The sequence below is a fragment of the Aythya fuligula genome, chromosome 12 (genome assembly GCF_009819795.1).
Source record: "Aythya fuligula isolate bAytFul2 chromosome 12, bAytFul2.pri, whole genome shotgun sequence".
NCBI lineage: Eukaryota > Metazoa > Chordata > Aves > Anseriformes > Anatidae > Aythya > Aythya fuligula.
In genome coordinates this window covers 3205488-3226721 of record NC_045570.1, presented here as the reverse complement: position 1 = coordinate 3226721, position 21234 = coordinate 3205488, and positions in this window count along the sequence as shown.

The window sequence follows — 21234 nt, the reverse complement described above, 5'->3', positions numbered from 1 at the left end:
TTAGTCTTCTGTTTACTGATAGATACTTTAATAATCTTTTTCATACATTTATTCATTGCAAGAAGAGTCAACATCAAACTAAAGAGCTCATAGATTCCTTAATACCTATAATTAGCTAAATTTGTTATTTAAAATGCAATTATTATTTACCAATAATAATGAATGCATTAACTATTCCTCAAAATTTAAAGTACGCAAGGAAAAAATCCTCAGAAAATATGATAAAGGGTCTTTAAATCAGCAACCAGCTCTCTATAAGATTATTTTACAACTAATCATTTTGCTGCCAGTACCAAACAGACTCCCCTGAAGTAAGTTTGTTTTGGTAAGGTTTCAAGATAACAGATTGTGACATAAACCTCCTCAGGTTTGTACATTTGCACTATTATGCCTTTTTAAATAAACACTTCTGTTAAAATGTTTATCCACTACACACACAAAGAACAGTTTCATCACAAGCACAAACATTGCTTTCATATAGATGAAGTAGATGGCTATATACAGACTAGAATCTCAGAGCCAACAATTTCTTGATATCATGAGCAAGTCTCCAAAAACTTGCGAATAGCTGAAAAAGACACTGCCCTGTGTTTCCATGAGAAAACACCACTGAATACTAGATAGCTACTAGTGAAGTTTTCACACTTCTGAAAGAAAGTAAAACAGTATGTTTATAATAACATAGCTTTAGACTTTACCCGCGACTCATTACTTGTAGTTCATCCATTGAAACATTCTCTCCCTGAAATCTAGAAATAATATCATATGCACTTGCAATATTATTTTCACACCTGCAATGACAGAAACTTGTTGTTTTCACACTCTGAAGAAGCCACCAACTGGCAAGACCCTAGAGCCAGCACTTTACTAGTCACAACTGATTCCTACTGGCAACAATCCCTAGGAAAATGAACACTGAAACAGATGTCTCTGAATGAACTGAGACACAGGTTCTGACATTCAAATTCTCACAGATGTCTTTAAAAACTGCGACCTCAGCTACAGGTTGTTCAAGAACTATCCAGTTCAGCTAGCTTTGTTTGTGTGCTGCTGGAACTGAAATGCATGTCTATACAGCATTTTTTGTACAATTTATCTCTGTTCCTAAGCATTTTGTGTAATCTAAGATAGTAAGTCCATCTATAACATCACATTTGCAAGTCTTATTCCAATATTCCTTTTCTATATCATAGCAAACATTTGGTTCTCCAAGTGTTTAAAGGCAGAGGAGTTAGGAGTACCCTGAAAATGTGTTTCTTATCTGAGGAAAAAAAATATATCATTGATTTTATGTATGGCTCAGGGCTTGTGAAGTTGAGAGCTTAAATTTACAGTACAGTCAATGAAGATAGAGGGGATTTCAGATAATAATTCAGAGCAGCTAAATTTGATCTCTAAAATTGGATGAATGCTTCTAATCCTATTTCTACAATCTAGAACTATGATTTAGGTGTTTTGAGTCTCATATAAAGCAGAGATAAAGCTTGACAGTTTGGACTGGGATCCTAGGAAGCATTTTAAGAAAATGGGGAGAAGCTAAGAGTTAACCAATAGGAAATGTTGAAAAAATGCAAGAAAAATCTGCAATCCCAACTTACCTTAGCATCTGGCACATCTATCTGTCCAGTACAAATATGGGGTCCAGAATCTCTCGAATTTTGTGACTGTCATATCTAGAATCACTACTGTAATAATTGTTGTAGATGTTCAATTTGCTGAAGTTCTTAATTACTGAATGACAGAACTGAGAAGGAGGGACCAAACAAACCCAGAAAACAAAAGGGCAAAACAAAACAGAGAAAATAGCCTTACTATACATATTTAATGAATCAGTGAAAATATCCTGCACAAAGGCTTAGAGAGTTAAATTGAAAATGTGTGTATGATAAATGGATATAATACTGTCTATGTAATGGGTTTCCTATTTAAATTTTGTGAGGATTTAATCAGTTGGGCACAGCTGTGCAGGATGCACCATAAACTACGGTGAAAAATATGTAGACATGTACATTTATCTGCTACAAATTAAGCTCACTTAGAGGTGGTCTTAATGGACCATGTAGCAATCATTACAAGCATAAATTTTAAACTGTCTGTTTCCAGTGAATTTGCTTTGAAAAAAAATTAATGCTCATCCTTAGCAGAGCACGGTAATAAATGGAAGTACCCTTAATCTGTTAAGCACTAATAACCTAGCAATTATTCATTATGAACCCCATGCTGTATAATGTATGTCTGTTACAGTTTTATTAGTGATTCTTTACTTAACCTGCAAAGGTATAATTTTTATTCCAACAAACACCTTGTAATTATATGATGTTTTAAGTGATATGCCATTAAATTTACAGAATGTCCTGTCCCCTTGGTTTATTTTGAGACTTCTGTACAGTAAAGGATTGTTAAGGATAATAATGATTTATGAGTTTCAGATTTTCTGCTTCTACAAAAGGCAGCAACACCCACCTCAGAGATCAAAAAGCTATGAATTTATTACCGTGCAACACATAAATAAGCTATAAATTATTTAGGACAGGAAATGAGTAACACTGCAATCAAAGTGAATCAGTGACCCATTTGGTGCTGACTCGGAGGTTGCAGCATTGTATGTTCTCCTACAGAGACTGTCACTTGAAGTCATTACCATGCTTGCTTTGGTGTAGCTGATCCTGCATACTCACTGTTTTTCCACAGATGAAAAAAAGGAGACCAAGGAGACAACATTCATTCACTGAAGGGCCCCTTCTCTCCCAGACACTGCAATGTTGCTCAGAGTAAAAAACTTCAAACCACAAAGGACAAAGTCCATTTGTTTGAGTAACTTCTACCGGCTTGCCTCTTTTCTGCCCCCCACCAGTCAAGAAACAATATTATTTGCTCTAGGAGAGCTGATGAGCCCATCCAGCTTTTTCTAGAAACCATGAAGTAACTTGGAAGTTACAAACTGTGTGCTCAAGCCAGCAATAGGGCAGGTTATTGCAGATAACTGACCTGTCTCAGCCCCATTCATTGCAACAGAATTTTTGCCATTAAACACTCTTAAAATTCTTCCTTTCAATCTCAGTTTTCAAGAACATTAGATGAAGTTATTTTTATTTTATGTTATGCCAATAAAGCTATATAATTAAGGGTACCTAACCATTTTATTCATTAAAAAAATTGTTTGCTAATTCCTTTGCCAATTTGACTGTTCAAACTGCAGCTTCCCAACATGACTCTGCCTTGCCTTTAATGTGTTTGCCAAATACTCCATCCGGCTTTAATCCAAACTGATGAGGACAGACTTTGACATTTCCTGCTATTGCCCTCTCAGAAGCAGGGAGCTGCTATCTCTTCTGCACTTAAAATATTCCCTCAACTGGCACGAGAAGCACTCCAACCAAAACTCAAGAGGTGGGGAACCAGAAATGGCAATGCATGAGGCATCGTCCTGCAGAGTGGAAAGGGGGTTGAAGTGTGATCATTTAAGCATGCTTCAGTTAAAATGAAAATGAGAAGCAGAAGAGACAACCACCTATGGAAAAAAGAGAGAAAACTTTGATTACATGATGGACTATTACGTATGTTGTATATATAATGAATATTTTAAGTTCAGTGGTTGATTCAGAGACACTGTCACATCAAATTCTCTATAACGCACTGAAGGATCCTTGTGCTGAAATGTCAGCTAGTCAAATCACCTAAAGGCAAAAAGAAATTGCCCTAACATTATGCATAGGGATTCTATCGCTCAGTGCTCTATAGCCCTGTTTTCTAAGAATAGCTGTTTCAGAAGGAACCTCTTCTTTAGTGTGAGCCAGAGGCAGTTCAATTTTACCCTGAAAGTGGCTATAGGCTTTGTGGAAACATTTAGAAATATTAAATATTCGTGTATTTGATTTAGTAAAATTCACGACGATAAAGGCATCAACTGGAATAGCTTCAGTATAAATATTTTTAATACTTACTACTACAATTTCAATTATAGGTACTCTGACAAAGTAAAAGACCACTAAAGAGAACATGTTTTTGGAAAACATCCTTTTTCTTACTATAGTTAGTAGGTTTTTGTAAGGTCATTATTTTTCATTCCAAAACAGCAATGGCCATTAAATTAAATGGTCTAGCCATTTAACTAGAGCATTATGCAGTACAATTAAATATTCTAGATCCAAGGTTCCTTCAAGTTCAGTTTCCTATGCTCCATTCCACCTTTCTCTATAATCAATTCCAGAAAAGCAACCTGTCACATTTTCACACCTCAATCTACTTCTTATCTTCTATCACTCATGCAAGCAATAATTAAAAAAAAATAATCCAGTGAACAATGTTGCATAACTTTGCACAACACTTAATCACTAAAGAAAGGCAGGAGAGTGGATGCTGTAGGTGGCACAGAAAAAACCCACACTGGAATCATATATCACAATAAAATATAAGACAGAAAACATACAGGTGGTATAAAAAAGCATCCCAAAATATAACTATTTTTTATTTATTTCATTTAAATTATTATCAGAAACAGTGACCTGCTAAAAATACCATGCACTACCTTCTTTGAGCAGTAGAAGCACGTTTTATTAGCTGATTATTTAAAACACTGGATTATACCCCCCATCAAGAGAGACAATCATTTTCATAGAAATGGACGTCATTCAAATCCATAATCTCATAGTATCACAAAACTCATCCTGAATCCATAGCACACTGTCCCTCACTGACTAAACACCTAAGTCTGGAAATCAGATTAGAAACTGTGGATATGTATTGTTTCATTGTAAAATGGCAAAGAGAAATATTTTCTTATAACACTTTAAAGTATCATTATTTCTACAGATTCCCAATTTGTGGGAATACATTAATTATTATAAGTGCCTGATAACTATAAATCATTTATATAATAATACATTAGTGCATGAACAAAAGGTACAATATATAGAGATTAAAAATAAATATATTGCCTTTGCTTGGCTAAATTAATGTGCTGTTTACAGTCACAATACTAGAATACTGCATATAAAATTTTGGTAATGAAATATAAGCCAGAAATATATTTTATTAGATAGCCTTTCTTCTGAATAGATACTATACATATATATATGTTTGTATAAGTACGCATATTTTAGAATAAAAGAAAAACTCCTCTGAAAGAAGCAACATATTTTTTTGAGACTGTGATTCCTTGATAAAATACTATAACCTATCTACAAAATTAAGGAAATATGGTGGTTTTGATTTGTTACATAACCAATTTAATTATTGATTTTTTTTATGTTGTCAGAACACAAACCACTTTAACTTGGTGAAAATTATATTTTACTGGACTGAGAGAGCATATGAATTATACAGTCTATAATAAGGTACAGAAAAAATGTTATTTTAGTAGTCAGAGCAGCCCATGTCTATTCAATACGTCTTTCTCTCAAGAGGACAGACATCTCCCAAAATGACCAGGTGCACGAGACGGTCCTATCTATCCAGCAGAAAGCAATACGCACTTCCTCAAAGCTCATGAATGATGTGCTAAAAATTGTTAAAAATTAATTGTTCTTTTAAGAACCTGGATTGAACTACTGTTTTCACAATATGTAGCCTAAGCAATGGCAATTCTACACTTGGAGAAGGATTTAAAAAATCAATTTGCATTGTTTCCCTTAATGTCAAGTTCTAGGTTTCAAGTCACTGTGTCTCTGGTATTCATCTTTTGTTCTCCACTTCATCTCCAAAGCTGATACAACCACATTAACACTGTAATGAAACTATGCCACACACCTCTAGAAAAGTTTTTATTTTAGATAGGTGGCTATCCTATGTTTTCCCCTTGCATCCAGTCAGGTAAGAACCTGGGGAGAAGGATTTTGTATTTGCATGACAAGGACATGCAGGACTCACTTGTCTCTGCTCAGACACAGCTACATACCTATTGCTGAATTTCTATACGGGTATATTTACCATTATGTTCAGCAGAAGAATTATAAAAAATACAGATTTATACTATATAGTATGATATTTTCCCAGTAAAATGTAACAGAAACTATCTGCCGCAGAATCAAGACTGACATTAGCCAGTATTTAACATACGATTTGAATTGTGTTCTAAAGTATTTTCTTATTACAGACCACCAAGTGAAGAACTGTAGTCCTCTAAAAATAACCCCTCGTTCAGTACATTCAAAAGTTTCCTGTAGGGAATTGTCTACAGCTTTATTGTGGTAGAGGAATAGAAAGAACAACTACAGTGATATCACAGAGTGTTAAATAAATAAAATTGAAAAAGATTCTGTTTCAGTTTTGTATGGTTTCATTCAAAGGCATCACCTAACTCGGCAAAGGTGTCAGGGCTACATTTTGTGAGCAAATGCATAAATTCCTAGGACACCACTACGGACAAAGAATTTGCTTTAAAATATAAAGAAATAAATTATTTTTTTTCCCCCAAAGATTTTATTTTTTAAAATAAACTGTGTCTGAGCTAAAGAGCATTCTGCTATAGCTTCCCAACCAAAGTTAGCAAAAGCTCACAAAAGCATACATTCATGGCTGAAAGCATGGCTACTTCCTGACCAGAAGTCTACCAACTGGAATTTGGCTCTGTGAAAGGAGTTTAGCATCATTCAGAAAGAGATTGGTCTCTTTCTGACTGGTTGCCTCGTAAGAGGTCTAGCAGATCCATTTTGAGTTGCACTCAGACAAGGTGATCATTTTGAAATGATAATAATTTAAGCAAGGCTAATGATCAGCTCTATTTCATGGCAGAAATTCCAGGCAAAGAAAGAAGTAAAAATAAGGCATTGAATCCCTAACTCTTCAGAATACCAATTATTTATATATTCTACACTTTTACTTTATTGTTATTATTGCAGACATCAGGATTTCAGTTGAATATTCTTTAAGGAAGCTCCTTCATCTGGCCTTCCCACTATGCACTCTGCTGGTCCTTAGTTAAGACCTGTAACTAGAGTCACAAAGACATAAGACAAACCATTTGAAGCTTGGCACATTTTGGGGGGACTCAAAACATGCTCTTCACCCTATCTAACGTAATCCCAATATATCTGTTCAGTATAGCTCTGCCTAATACATTCTAGATTGCGTACTCCTTGGACAATCTCATACTCTGTGTTTAAACATTCACTGATGCTAGAGAACACAATTCTTTCTTCAGTGAACATAAACATGAATACAATGAGATATAATCATTAATAAATCAAGTTATTAAATTTTTATAATAAATAATGTAAGACAACACATAGTTGTATTGGAATTGTTCCCTAAACCACCTCTAGCTGAAGTTCTTTCATCTACTCCTCTGTATCCCTAACCGCAACTCAAAATACTTTAAGAACTGTCAGAACAAAAGACATTTTAGTTTTTATGTTCTACAGAAGGCCATTAGGACTACCACATCTGTTCATGTTTCTATAGTAAATCAAAGGAAAACATTTTTCTTCTCTTTCAAGAATTTTAATGTTTTCTAACTTTGTTTATGTTACACTATTTCTCATTATTAGTAAAGCAAGAAAAAGTGTTAAAAAATAAGTAATTTGAGATGAGTTCTTTGAAAAAATTGCCTAAAAATTAGTAAAGGATCATCATCTTTAGCTCTTGGCAAGGTGCTTGTAGCACAAGTACAAGGTTGCATGCCAGAGTACTGAACACAACTATTTGAATAGTTCCAGACTTTTTTCCTACTACTTATTTACTAAGTTAAATCATTCGCAACTTGTCCAGTGCTGTATAAATCCATTAAAAGACAGGCATTCTAACTAAATCTGAAGATAACAAAATTGAAACTATGCAAAAGATGGGATAAGAAAAACCCAACTCACGCATACAGAGTAACCATGGAGTAAATATAAGAGTAAAAACAATCTCTTATTTATTTTTTTTCCCCTTTGGTGATCTTAAATAACAGTTTTTGTCATAGAAAGAATTACTTATGCATTTACATAACAGACTTCCTAGGTTCATTTGTAACACAGCCCATACTGGTGAAGATTATTTGGTCTATTATAGTGTGCAAAGCAGTAACACCCTTTAATGTGAATATTCAAATGCAGAATTCAAAAACACATCAAAAATTTTGCTAGGATTCAAAGTTTGACTAATATGAAAGGTTTTTATAGATGCTTTTCACCATAAAGAAGTTCACATTGTAGAAGTAAAGAATGAATTTTCACGCAGATTGTTGTTCTAAGACCAATAGCAAAACAGACAAGTTAATAATGATCACATCCAACTGCATTTATTTGTTTCTGTTGTTACCAGCATCAGAGTTTAACAAAAATAAATAAATAAATAATTGTTTTTCCAGCAATGCAGCAACCAATTATCTCAGATAAACTAAATGTGATCTACAAAACCAAAAAGCTTGTTTATAAAAAGCTCTGAGCACCCTCAGATCTAGTTAGAGCCATGCATAATCAATGGAAGAAGATATTTCTGACTATTTCTAGACTGGTAAATTTGAAAATATTTGCAGGTTCCTCAAATTACAAAACCCTTTGCAAAACTGCATCAAAAAATCAGGCACGCACCAGCTGGGCCACAGGATGGAAGCACACAAGGAAGAAGAGAAGCTGGGGAATTTGCTCCCAGTACAGTCCAGTATGATGTTCATGCATCAAAACAAACAATCCAAAGGCTATGAGCAATGAGGCCCCAGGGTTTTAAAAATGTTGGTATTGGGCATTTTTACTACTGTAAATATGAAAAAGATGTGTGATATTTACAGTCTGTATATGAATATAGCTTACTGTTAAGAAAAGAAACCTAAAGCCACAGAATATGACAAAGGCAAGTTTAATAGCTCTGGTTGTTTTGCTGTTGTGTTTTACTTGTATTATGGAATTGGTACTATTGATGTGCCATCAGTAAATTAGAAATCCTGCTCCTGAGCAGCAACAGAATTCAACATGCAGGATTGTGTTGCTTAGGGACAGATTAACTGGAGTGAAAACTTTCTGTAACACAGCTATAAAAATTCTACCCTCCAGGGTAGACAGGGGATATTGTTTGTAATTTAGTTCTCTTTGAACTGAAATAAATGATGAGTTGTGGAAGAAGGTAAATTAGAAAACCATAAGCTCATCACAAAGTAGGTCTGTGTGAATTTTTGTGAATGCTGATTATGATTTTATGATTATAAATCTTCATAAAGCACATTTAGATGAAAGAATGAAAAAATACATTGCAAATTATTTTTCAGTGATATTTTACAAAATTTCTGAAAGTCCATGTCCACTTAACCACTCTGAGGAATTTCATTTACCTTGAGGAACAGAATACAACTGGACCTCATGCAAGCTAACATCTTCTGCAGGACAAGGTACCATAGTTGAAAGCCTGTTTTCCAACCCAACTCAGAGGAAAAGCTGATGTTATTTTGACTCAATTAATTCTAAGAAAAGAAACAGCTCTTCAGAGATGATGAAATTTATTTTTTTTTAATAAAACAGTAAGATGTTTGTTGTTGTTTTAAGTAGGAATTAGCTTATATTATGAAATAATATGACTGAGATTTAGATCCATAATTTAGTAGACAGTGACATACTCAGTATGCCTCCACTTAGCCACTGCACTGAAAATCAAACTGTCATCATAAAACATGATGTTTGATACTTGCAAAAACATTTATTTTTTTTTTTAGAATCAGGTTTGACTACAGAACTATTGTTACTTCTAAATTATTACAGCATGTTTCATAAACATTGTTTGAAGGAAAATTCTTAAAAAAAATTTGTTATATATGTGTGTGCATATATATAAACTACACATACACATGTAGTTTATGAGCTCTCTTAGCCATATTTTCAGTTATTTGATTTCAGCAAGTGGTGTTTGGTAACTTCTCATTTATATCCTTGTTTTCAGATGGTAGGCCACCTACAAATCTGCTTAAAAATGTCCTATACAATAACCATGCAAGTAGACTATCATGAAACTTTAAACCAAAAATTTTCTGTGTGCAAAAGACAGCATATTTAATACTTACCCTCGTACTACTTTCTCTAGGTAAAATCATCCAAACCCCTTACTGTATGTACATCTGAATTTTCAAATTAATGCGTGCAATAAATTATGACATGTAATAAATTATTGTTAACTAGAAAGGATTTAATATGTCCATTAACATATGACACCATGCTCTTCAAGGTAGGATTCTCACCTCTCAAAATAGATATGAAAAAAAGCGATGCCATATTTGATGTTGATTTTTTCCTCAAGCTTATTAAATGTTTTGATAGAAACAGTCTAAATCTCTCTCACAGATGATAACAAATAAAACCATATTACAACTAATTCATAAATCAACTAGTGAATTATTACCATTATAGTAGATGCTCATCCAAAGGCTGTGGCCAGCCTCCAGGAGTGCACAGATTCCTCAGATACAAAGTTATGCAATACCGTAAAAGGATTTGGACTAGTAATTCCCAAATACAGCTACTTCAATTATTTTTTAATTATTTCTAATAGCAGAGGCTGCCAGAGAAGATGATTGTTAGGACATAACTAGTAATGCTACACTTATGAAATATTTTTGAATTTTGTAAGGAAAAAAATGAAATTCTGTTGCACAATTTATCACGTATTGATGGGTATACTACAACAATAGCCAAAATATTTGACTGATTACCTAGACTACTAAAGATTGTGAAGTCATACTGATTTACACTGAGCTGAGAATTTGGCCAGCTGTCCATAACTTAACACATTTTACCCCATAAGTACCTCAATGGTATCACCACGTGCACACTTTGGTCAACTCCTCTCATATTAGGTGCAGTAACAGATTACAAGTTGTCCCCAGAACAAATAGAGAATAACCAAAATACTCAGCTGAGGATACTAACTCAGCCTGCTTAATTTCTTATTCATATTTTCAGCTGCTGTGTTATTTGCATCCTTGTTCAAGTAGCCTGATACGTTTTATCTGTAAGGAGGTTTTTGTACATATTTGGCAATGGATTAATGTCAAGAGCCATTTGGAAGAAGGCAAGGTAATAGCCTACTGCCAATGCCTGAGCTCTGGCAGGACTTCAAATCACAACAGAGACTTTTTTTTTTAGCATCTTGAGCTTAAAATAAAAAGATAAACACCACATAGTAAGCCTAAGTCATACAAATATTAAAATCCCTCTTGTGTTTGTCACTCTTTTCAAGCACATGGTAATATCACTAAACAAATATCAGGAAGCCAATGGAGAATTGCCTTCAAAACCTAAGGATATACCTTGACATAACTAAGCACTCCAATTTCAATCCCACTTGTTAGAACAATGCAACCACTCTTACTAGTAATATATTTCTGGTGTTTTCCAATAAGTTTTTTTTGTTTGTTTTTTGTAATTTAGAGATTAAAAATAAAAACTCTATTTCTTTATTTGGTTTAAATTAAATTTATTTCATCATCTGGTTTGCTATTTTGCCTCCTAACAGGAAACTAAAGCAATAACCCAGTCTCGTGCAGAAACACACTGCTTAATTATATAATACGGAAGTATTAGTTTTATTTTCTCTCAAACATTGTGTTAATTTATCTGCAATACTTCAGCCACTAATATCAAGACAAGATGCTAACTTATTACTAAAGACAAACTTTTCTTTCATTGAATTCCCTTTAATATTGTTGCATTCTATCCAGAACACAAATTTGAGCTGAATTCAGGAAAGTCCACAAAGAGAGGCGCTGAGATAAAGACAAAAATGCAGTTCACATTGTATCTATTTTTAAGCTGAACTCAAAAATTCTATGAAGGTCAAAAAATGAAGCAATGTTAAAGAGGATTTTTTTTTTTTTTTTCAAATATAGCTAGTAGACCAATTCTGAAGATTTTACCTTGGCTTTCTTTCAGAAGTGATTTTATTATTATTAAGCAGAGATGAGGTAAATTATATCAAATACCTACTGCTCACAGATAGAAGATTTCATGGCCTACTAAATAGGGAAGGATGTAAGTAAATAATCAAAGTTAAGAACATGCTTAAGTTGAATTGGAGAATAATAATTGGAGAAAAAGTCCTTGAAATTTCTATTGTATCATAGAATCACCGTGTAGCTTCATTCAGCTCTCTCCATACCTCTATGGCCTGTGTCCATTGCAGATTTATCATATTCCTCACCTGATCTCCAAATGAGGTAATTAATTAGTTGCCATCAGCATGGTGCACTGCACATATCAAACACTAAAAACATTAGGGCACCTGCTCTCTCTTTCCCCAAACTGAGCTGAAATCCCACTGGAAAAGCAACAGGATTTCAGGGCCTGATCTTAGGACAAAATGAGAGGGCAAAACTGCCCTCTCAAAGATGATATCTAGTGTGAAATGGGTGGCAGAAGAGTTTGAATATGATACATACATGGGATTATATGAGAAACCACATATCCCCCAGATAACTAATCTAGGCTATCTACATATCTAACATTTAAACATCTGTGCACAGTTTTGTAATTGTTAACTAATTGTGGTGTAAATGCCTGAAGTAACCAGGAAAATAAAACTAACATTCACTTTTTAAGGAATAGTTATAGCATTGAAGAGGCTTTCAGGGTAGGGCATAACTGCATTACCTGAGCGTTTCCTAGGCTCCCAACCTTAGATGCTATCGCGCTGGGGAAACTTGGTGTGCTAGCTCTAAGCAACAGCACGGAGCATAGAGTGGAGTGGAGACACCACAGCTAGGCTTTGTAATCAGGTGGGGCCTCGATTGTTCTTGTGCACAAAGCTGCACTTTTTGCCACCCTAAGCCAAAGAACTGTCATGTTTTGACAAATGCTGTACTCTAGTGTACTTTTTGCTCGTTATAATATCATTATAATACCAAAACACACCTCCATCCCAAAAGCAACCATCCTCCCAGGTGCGACCACCCCTCACTGAGCATGCACTCTGAATTCCTCGGAGCCTATTACTTTAAACGGAGATGGGAAAACTTTACACCAATCATGACTAAGATATGCTTGACTAGAGCCACTCAAGCTCCACCTAAAAGATAGAAAATAATATAAATTGGCCCAAGAGAGAGGGGGTGTTAGGGAAGATACCACCCTGAGGACAACATCCTTAGGACCTCCTGACTCCTGGGATCAGTCGATGGGCTGAGCCTCTCTTCCCCCCCCCATTGGGACGCCTTTGGGTGAGATCTGAATACTTGCTTATAAATCTCTATAGAGTCTTTGATCCTTTTAACGTGTTTATTTCTAGGCTGCACACCTGTGACACCTGTAAACATCTGTAACATCTATAAACACCTGTAACATCTATAACACCTACAACACCTATAACACCTGTAACACCTATAACACCTGTGTATTTTATGCATGCTAGCTTGCTTTTGCAAGACAGTCACTATCGCCAGCAATCCAAAAGAACCTGATTATCTGTTGCTGTAATAAACCATACTTGATTGCATTGTGATAACTCTCATTAAGTGCAACAAGGGTGAGGGTGGTTATCCGTGATAATTCAGTGTTCTGAATCTAACCAGACTCCCAGATGGTTAATGCGTTTTTGGTGAATGTCTGAACAGACCCCCAGACGGTTAATACGTTTTTGGTGAATGTCTGAATGGACCCCCAGACCGTTAATGCGTTGATGGTGAATGTCTGACTGGACCTCCAGACGGTTAATGTATTTTTGGTGAATGTCCGACTGGTTCAGTACCCTGAATCTGACCGGGCCCGTAACGGTTAATCAGCTACACCCCTTAACGCGACAGTAAAATTGGCGTAGTCGGCAGGATTGCTATGGATAAACTTCTGCAAAAATACAAATGTGTTCCTTCCCAGGCAGGGAAGGAGTTTTCCCAAAAGTTTTGGAAAGATGAAGAGAAAGTGGTGGAGTGCATCGAGCAGTGTCAGGCTTCACGAAAGATTGGTCAAAGAAAGGGTAAAGGTGTGATTTGTGCTGTGTTAGGAGCCTGTTTGACTTGTGCTCAGCAAGAAGCTAAGGAAACTCCTGCTCCCAAACTGATCTCTGATGCGGAACATACCGCTTTGAAATCAGAGAATGAAGTATTGAAGTCATCATTGGCCTTTGAAATGGAGACGGGAAAAACATTAGGAATCAGAGTGGATAAACTTTTGGATGAAAACAATAAACTTTTGATTGAGAATGATAAACTTGTGACTGAAAATGATAAACTTGTGAGTGAGAATAATCATCTTAAACAATTGCTGGAGAGGGTTAGTCATCTGTTAAATAAAGTACAGCCTTGTGCTCTGGTCAAGCAGATTCGTGGAGTGCTGCATAGTGTAGAACCTGAAAGCTGGGACAGTGATTTCTGGTCTGACAGTGATGATGGTGTTAAAGAGATTTCTGATTCTGAACCTCAATCGATTTCCTTGAGACCTTTGGTTAAGACTGAGACTGCTGTTGATGATAATGATGAAATCCGCACTACTGTGCGAACGATTCCGTTGTCACTGGCAGAGTTGGTTAAAATACAGGAGAGGTTCTCAAGGTGGTCAGAGGAATCAGAAGTTGAGTATGTGTGTCGAGTTTCTCTTAAAGGAGGAGATCGAATGATGTTGAGTGAGGAAGAGGTAGGAGGCTTTTGGAGACCTGGAGTATTTTTAACCACCACACCAGGAGCTGACTTGGCTGTAGCAGTACAGAAAGCAGCCTGCATTCAGGTGATATATGAAAGAGATGAATTAAGGAAATCCCCCATGTTAGCTCCTATTGATCTGGTTCAATTAACCCCTCTCATCCGTGGACTCCTTGATTGTCTTAAGATGTTTGTAGCAAACACCCAAGATCACATACTAGCTGCTTGTAGGGATGATAATAGTGGTTGTAGGCAAAATCCTAACTCCCCCACTCCCACCTGGAGTGAATTGGTACAAGACATAGATAAGTACGGACACCGAATGGGCTGGATTAATTCATCCAGTATTAAGCCCCAAGACCACTCTCGGCGAGTCCGCCAAATCCACACTAAAAATCCCAGATATCCCAAATTCAAAGAGAGGTTGAAACCTAATAGGGAACAGAGTGAGTTGTGGTGTCGACAAAAAAAATCTTGTCCCCGGGGAGGGCAGTGAGCCACCCTGCTCGGCGGGTATTAGCAATTCAGTGGCTCTCTAATGAACACTCTGACCCTATCATTGCCATTCCTGTTGAACCCCCCAAAATATTGGTAAATTTTCTTATTGATACCAGGACCCAAATGTCAGTAATTGCACATGAAACAGCACAAACCCTGAGCATAACACCTGGTCAACACAGGGTTAAATTCATGGGAATCAATGGCGTGGAAAAACAATGCCCCACTGTAAAAATTTCACTCTGGTTGCCAGAGGAACAAAAATTAACCAGGATAGGAGTATTAGTTGGTGCTGCATATACTAATATTTTAGGATTTGACATACTGCATGGTTGTATGTGGAAACTCCCTGATGGAACTGTGTGGAGTTTTGCAACATTTCAAAGGGATTCAGGCACCATGAGACTGAGCCTGTTACAAACATCCATACCCTTATTCCCCGCTAAAATCATTAATGATTGGCAATATCTGTTGTCAGCAGCAGCACTTATGGGGATTGACGGGGTGGTAACAGAATTGGAAAAAAGAGGCATTATTAAGAGGACCCATTCACCTTATAATTCACCAGTGTGGCCAGTAAAGGAACCAACCAGGCAATGGCATTTTACAGTGGATTACAGACAGCTGAATGCTAACATTACACCTTTGACTGCCGCAGTTCCAAACATGGCAGAGATAGCGAAAGCCCTCTTTGTATCTAACAGTAGTAATAGTGCTAACTACTATGCATGGGAAATCAGAGATTGCTATTTCACCCTCTTTCTAACCCTGCCGGTTGAATACAACCGAGCATATTTTATTTTCTTTTGTGTTCACAGGAACCCTGAGCAAACTGTATATGAACAGCTGGAAGATGACAAATCAACAGTTTGGATTAATAATGCTATGCTTTACCCTGACCTTGATGCAATTACAGACCTTAAAGAAACTTAGCTACTGTGGCTGTGCATGGAGCTGAGGTGTTTCACCATGGCATTTAACCATGTATTGTCACAGTATAGCACAGTCACTGGAACATCTCAAAACAGAAAGGACCTAAATCTCTCTACTTTAGTTACAAAATATTTTCAAAAGATGAATGGAGTTGGAATGATTCTCTAAGAATGGCTGAACTTTAAGCCACGTCTGGCCAGATAATACAAATTGGTTGTCGAATAACTAATGGCTCCGCTTATAATCGGCCGACTGAAATTAAGACAGTTTCCAAAATAACTGAACCAAATTTTGATTGCTGGTACAATTTTACTTTCACCAAACCTATAATTGTGTACTGTCTTTGGGGTTACAGAGGCACAGAATTACAAAGGATAAGAAGCCTCTGCCTCCGCAGATACTTGAAAACAAACCGACTCAGCCTCCCATTGGTCTAACTCCTTCCATCTCCAACACAGGTCCTTACATAATTAAAAATGTGGGACAACAACAAATTCTCTTTAACCCTAGTTGGTCCCTAAAAAGGGTAGAGCTAGCACTGCACATTAATATCTCTGAAATTAACTCAAAATGTACCACCTTTCTGAGAACTGCCTACACCGGCTGGTTAGCATGGTTACATGGACGTTCTCTAAAACAATCTCAGCGCGTGTCACGGGATGCAACTGGGTTATTAGGGACAGGATTAGGTATATCTAATAATAATGCGTTGATGGTGAATGTCTGACTGGACCCCCAGACAGTTAATGCGTTTTTGGTGAATGTCCGACTGGTTCAGTACCCTGAATCTGACCGGGCCCGTAACGGTTAATCAGCTACACCCCTTAACGCGACACTAATGAGACTTCAACATAAAGAAAAGCCAAAAATTTTATAGTAAAGCTTCAAACCCTATCTATTATTCATATATTTGTGGAGAATTTATATTTTCATAACTGCATGACTTGAGGAGAGATTGCAAGTGATTGTTAGTTGTCTTTTTTTTTTTTTTTTTTTTTTGGTCATTTTGTAGTGTCTTATTTCCATTAGTTTAAAGTAGAAGTCATGTATCTTCTAACTGGCTACTGCTACAGAAAAATGAAACCCTGCAAAATAATGGCAAAGTGAAGGCACTAACTAACAATTTAAGAAAATGTTTGGAGAAAGTAACTCTGTAAGAAAAACTGAAACAAACAAGTACACTCCCCCAAATGAATTAAAAGATGATGGAAGGAAAACAAACAAACAAACAACATTTAGTAGAGAAATGTATGTTTCCCATTTTGAAGTAAGCCACTCCTGATTTCTCTTATCCATCAGTTCTGTCCAGTATGTTCCACATTTCTTTTTCTCACGTATTCAAGTCACAGTCTTGAAGTTTTCATTGTTTTTGATATATGTGGAGTTGGTATTGCAAAAAGGAAAACACTTTAGAGCATGAAGTGATCCATCCTTCAACCTCACCATCACCATTCTTCCCTTTCTCTTCACACCTGCACATTTTGTGTCAGGATTTGAAACACGAACTGAGAACTGCATAGAGGACTGGTGCATTTATACAGTATTTAAAGTATAGTTCATAAGCTAGACCTTCCCCAGAATTGGACTATTACACATTTATATCGACTCTTGAAGTACAATATGAAAAATTTTCACATAATACACAACAACAACAAAAAACATTTTGTATAAGCTATTTATAATGGAAATAGAGTCTCTGCTCTATTTCTAGCATGCCTAGTGATATAGCAAAGAGAGAGAAGAGTATGGCAGTATTTCCTCCCTGCTGCACATGTAAAAGGAGAGAACAAGATACATATCAAGGCTGAAGGCAGGCCAGGATGACCAGCCGTGGTTCATTTCTCCAGCAGGGTTCAGCCAGCTGGCACAGAGCCTTCTGAGGCCCAGTGGCTCCAGCCATGCACATGACGCCATATGGCTCTGAGGGAGCATTCACTGTTCTTTTTTGCAACGTAAGTAGGGACACCACTGAGCATATTGTCCCCAGCAACACTGAACCAGTCTGTCCCATAAGATATTTTTGTAAAGTAGTGTGATGTAATTAGGAACCCCTTAGTATACAGCTAGTAAAGGTATGCAATTATTTTATATGGCTACAGTGTATATTCTGGACTAGATCACTTCAGTATCAGTACAAAGCAAAATGTAAAAAACACAAAAGCTAAGGAGATGATATACTTTCTCGTGTTGTGGTTGAAAAACAAAGTAGGGAAAGAAAAAAAAAAAAGAACTTTCAGAAATCTTTTCTTTGCCTTCAAGAGAGATGTCCTTTCCTCCCCCCCTCCCCCCTTCGTTTTCTTACACCTATTCTGTAAATTAGATCAACTTGGAATTGAAGAAGTAATTTTGAATTTTAAAATGAAAATCCTGCCCAAAAATGCTAGCGTTTCATTGCAGTAGAAATGACTAGTCAATCTCAGCTAGTAGTCTCAAGCAGAGTATTTCATCCCACCGAAACAGCATGCTTTGAAAAACTACAGTTGATAAAAACAATTTTGTACACACGTGTGGTATCTCAAAGGCAGTATTTTCAGCTTGTCTGAAACAGGGAACCCACATGACTACTGCTATCAGAAACAGGATAGATGTTGGTGTCTCCTGCATAGCCTAAATTTAAAAGAACAATTCAAACTGTAAACTAAGATAATAGGGTATGATTTTTCCCAGCGATGTTGTGGATGCCCCATCCCTGGAGGTGTTTAAGATCAGGTTAGATGGGGTTTCAGCAACCTGATCTGGTGGGAGGTGCCCCTGACCATGGCAGTGGGGTTGGAACTGGATGGTCTTTAAGGTCCTTTCCAACCTAAACCATTCTATGATCCTATGACTGCATTCCAAAATTATCTGAATAGTGTATCCCTATCTTGATCATCTGCATAGGCATGCAAGGTCTTCTAAATCTGATAGGAAACAGTCTAAATCAGTATTAATTCTCTTGCGCTTAGATGCAAAAACTGTTTATAACCGTTATTCAGATGAGAGATGAATACAGCCCTAAGAACCAAAAGAAAACATCAGTGGAAACTGTGGTAAATAAAAATCTATGAATACATGTATGAAGTCAGAAATTAGGAAGAGCAAAGAAAGCAAGCATGGGCAACAAGTGGCACACTGGAACTTATATTTCCAAGGCACACCAGGGAGATGCCTGTTTGCACAGGGACTCAGCCTATTTGAGTGCCTCTTAAGTTACACCCATCAAGACGATGCAGGTGAGCAGCGAGACTGAAAAACAATGCTTCTGTGGAAGGGATCTGTAGTGTCAGGAAAACTGAGCAACAAACTCTCACAGATAAAATGAGACCTACCCTCAAACAGACTATCTGAAATGGTTTGGACTATTTCTGAGTATGTTATGATATAAATTAATGAGAGTGTGAATTTTGAGGGGCCTTTAAAACGGTTTGGGAAGGTATGCAACTGTGCAGAGGCTTTATGCTATAATTGTACATCTGGCACCTTCTATGGCATTTAAGGCTCATTAAATTCTGAATCTTGTGTCATCTGCCCTTGGCTTAAAATAGTTTTGTGTGAGCTTTTTGTCTCTAACTTCCTCTTTAACAGAAGTTGTTTCTGTCAATCTCTTAGCTCCACTTATCCTCTTTATCACATCAGATCCTCAGCAAAAGCATAGACTCAGATTATAGTCCCAGTCCTCCAGGATTTGACTCCCTTCATGTTTATTTATACGATAGCAAAAAGAACTAAACTATTATATAGGACCTGATCCTCTATGAGCAAGCAATAAATAAAAACATTCCAGAATACCTTTTTAAAAAATCCCAGTTACATTAAAAGTATTTTTTTCAAACTAAGAGTTTTCTAACATATAGAAGACTGACCATAACAGTAATATTTTCTATACAAATAGTCTATGAATTGACCCAACATTTTGTTTTTCTATAATACTGCTCTTCAAGACCACTAAAGACACTGACATAACACAATCCAGTAAGTCTCAAGTTGCTCTGACATGAAAGGTTTCTTGTCATAAATCAGGAGACTCACAACAATAGCAGTGTGACATCCCAAAAGAAATTTACATTTAATTTAAAGCAACTGTTTGAAATGAATAAAACATGATCAAAAGTCAGACATTTTTAGTGAAATCAAGAAATATCATACCACTGCTTGCTGATTTCAATAACTGCTTGAAATTACTGGGGAAAAAAGCAACTGTCTTATTACAGGTTGGCAGTACAGATTTTATGACAAATTTCCTCCCTGCTATAAAGACTTTACAACTGAAAAGGTAGAATGCTTCATAAAATGAAGTATCTTTTTCTATGATAATAACTGTTAAGGTTTTCCTCAATGCTCATATGCCTCTAGCTTATTTTGTAATGATATAACACCTGCAATGGATTAAATCTGTACTGTAACTGTAGCAGATAGTGTAAGGAATGTCAGTTCTCATTAGCTTGCATATAAATCTGCCTGTTTTGGTAAGCAGGATAAAGGAAAGACCAGTGAACCACTAGAAACCCAAAGCATATGTTGTTCATGCAAAAAGGACATTCAGCAGCAGGGATCTTTTCCACATCATACTCTTTTAGGACTGGAAGAATATTTTTCAGGAAGAAACAGAAATCTACAAAAATGCATTATCATCGAGTTGTAGTAGGTTTTTTTCATGTATATACATGTATAATGGCTTGCTGACACAGCTGAACAGTCATAAAATATCACAAAGAGTAAATGAGTTGATAACGTAAAGCAGTAATTAGGATTTTGTGCATGTTTATCCTATTTACATATTTTAATGCTTTGGTATTAACATGTCAACTTTAATAGTATGTAAATGAATTCCCTTGTGTGAGATTTATCCTCCTCAGCATTAGACATGTATTCATTCCCAGCAACTGTAAATTTCATTCCTTACTTGTCTTTTCAGAGAGATTTTTCAGGATCTTACACAAAATGTTTTCCCCACAATCTCCTGTCCAGGTTCATTAAATAAGTTTATATCTCTAATGGATAGAACAGCAGTAGCCACTGGCTCCACATATCACCGTGCTATAAAAACACATACAGAGAATCTCTTTGTGCCTGGAGGTTTTACAACCATCTAAATAAGAAAAGATTAATCAGCCACCTTGCATTCCTGCCTGTTTCTGCACAGTGCTGATGCTTGCTAGAAATCTGATGCAACATACTTAATCTGAGAAGCATAACAACACATGCCATAACAACTGATGCCTCAAAAGTGCCATGGCACATCACAAAGGTATTTCAAAAGATTCAGGAATAAAAACTAAGAATGCCTTTAGATT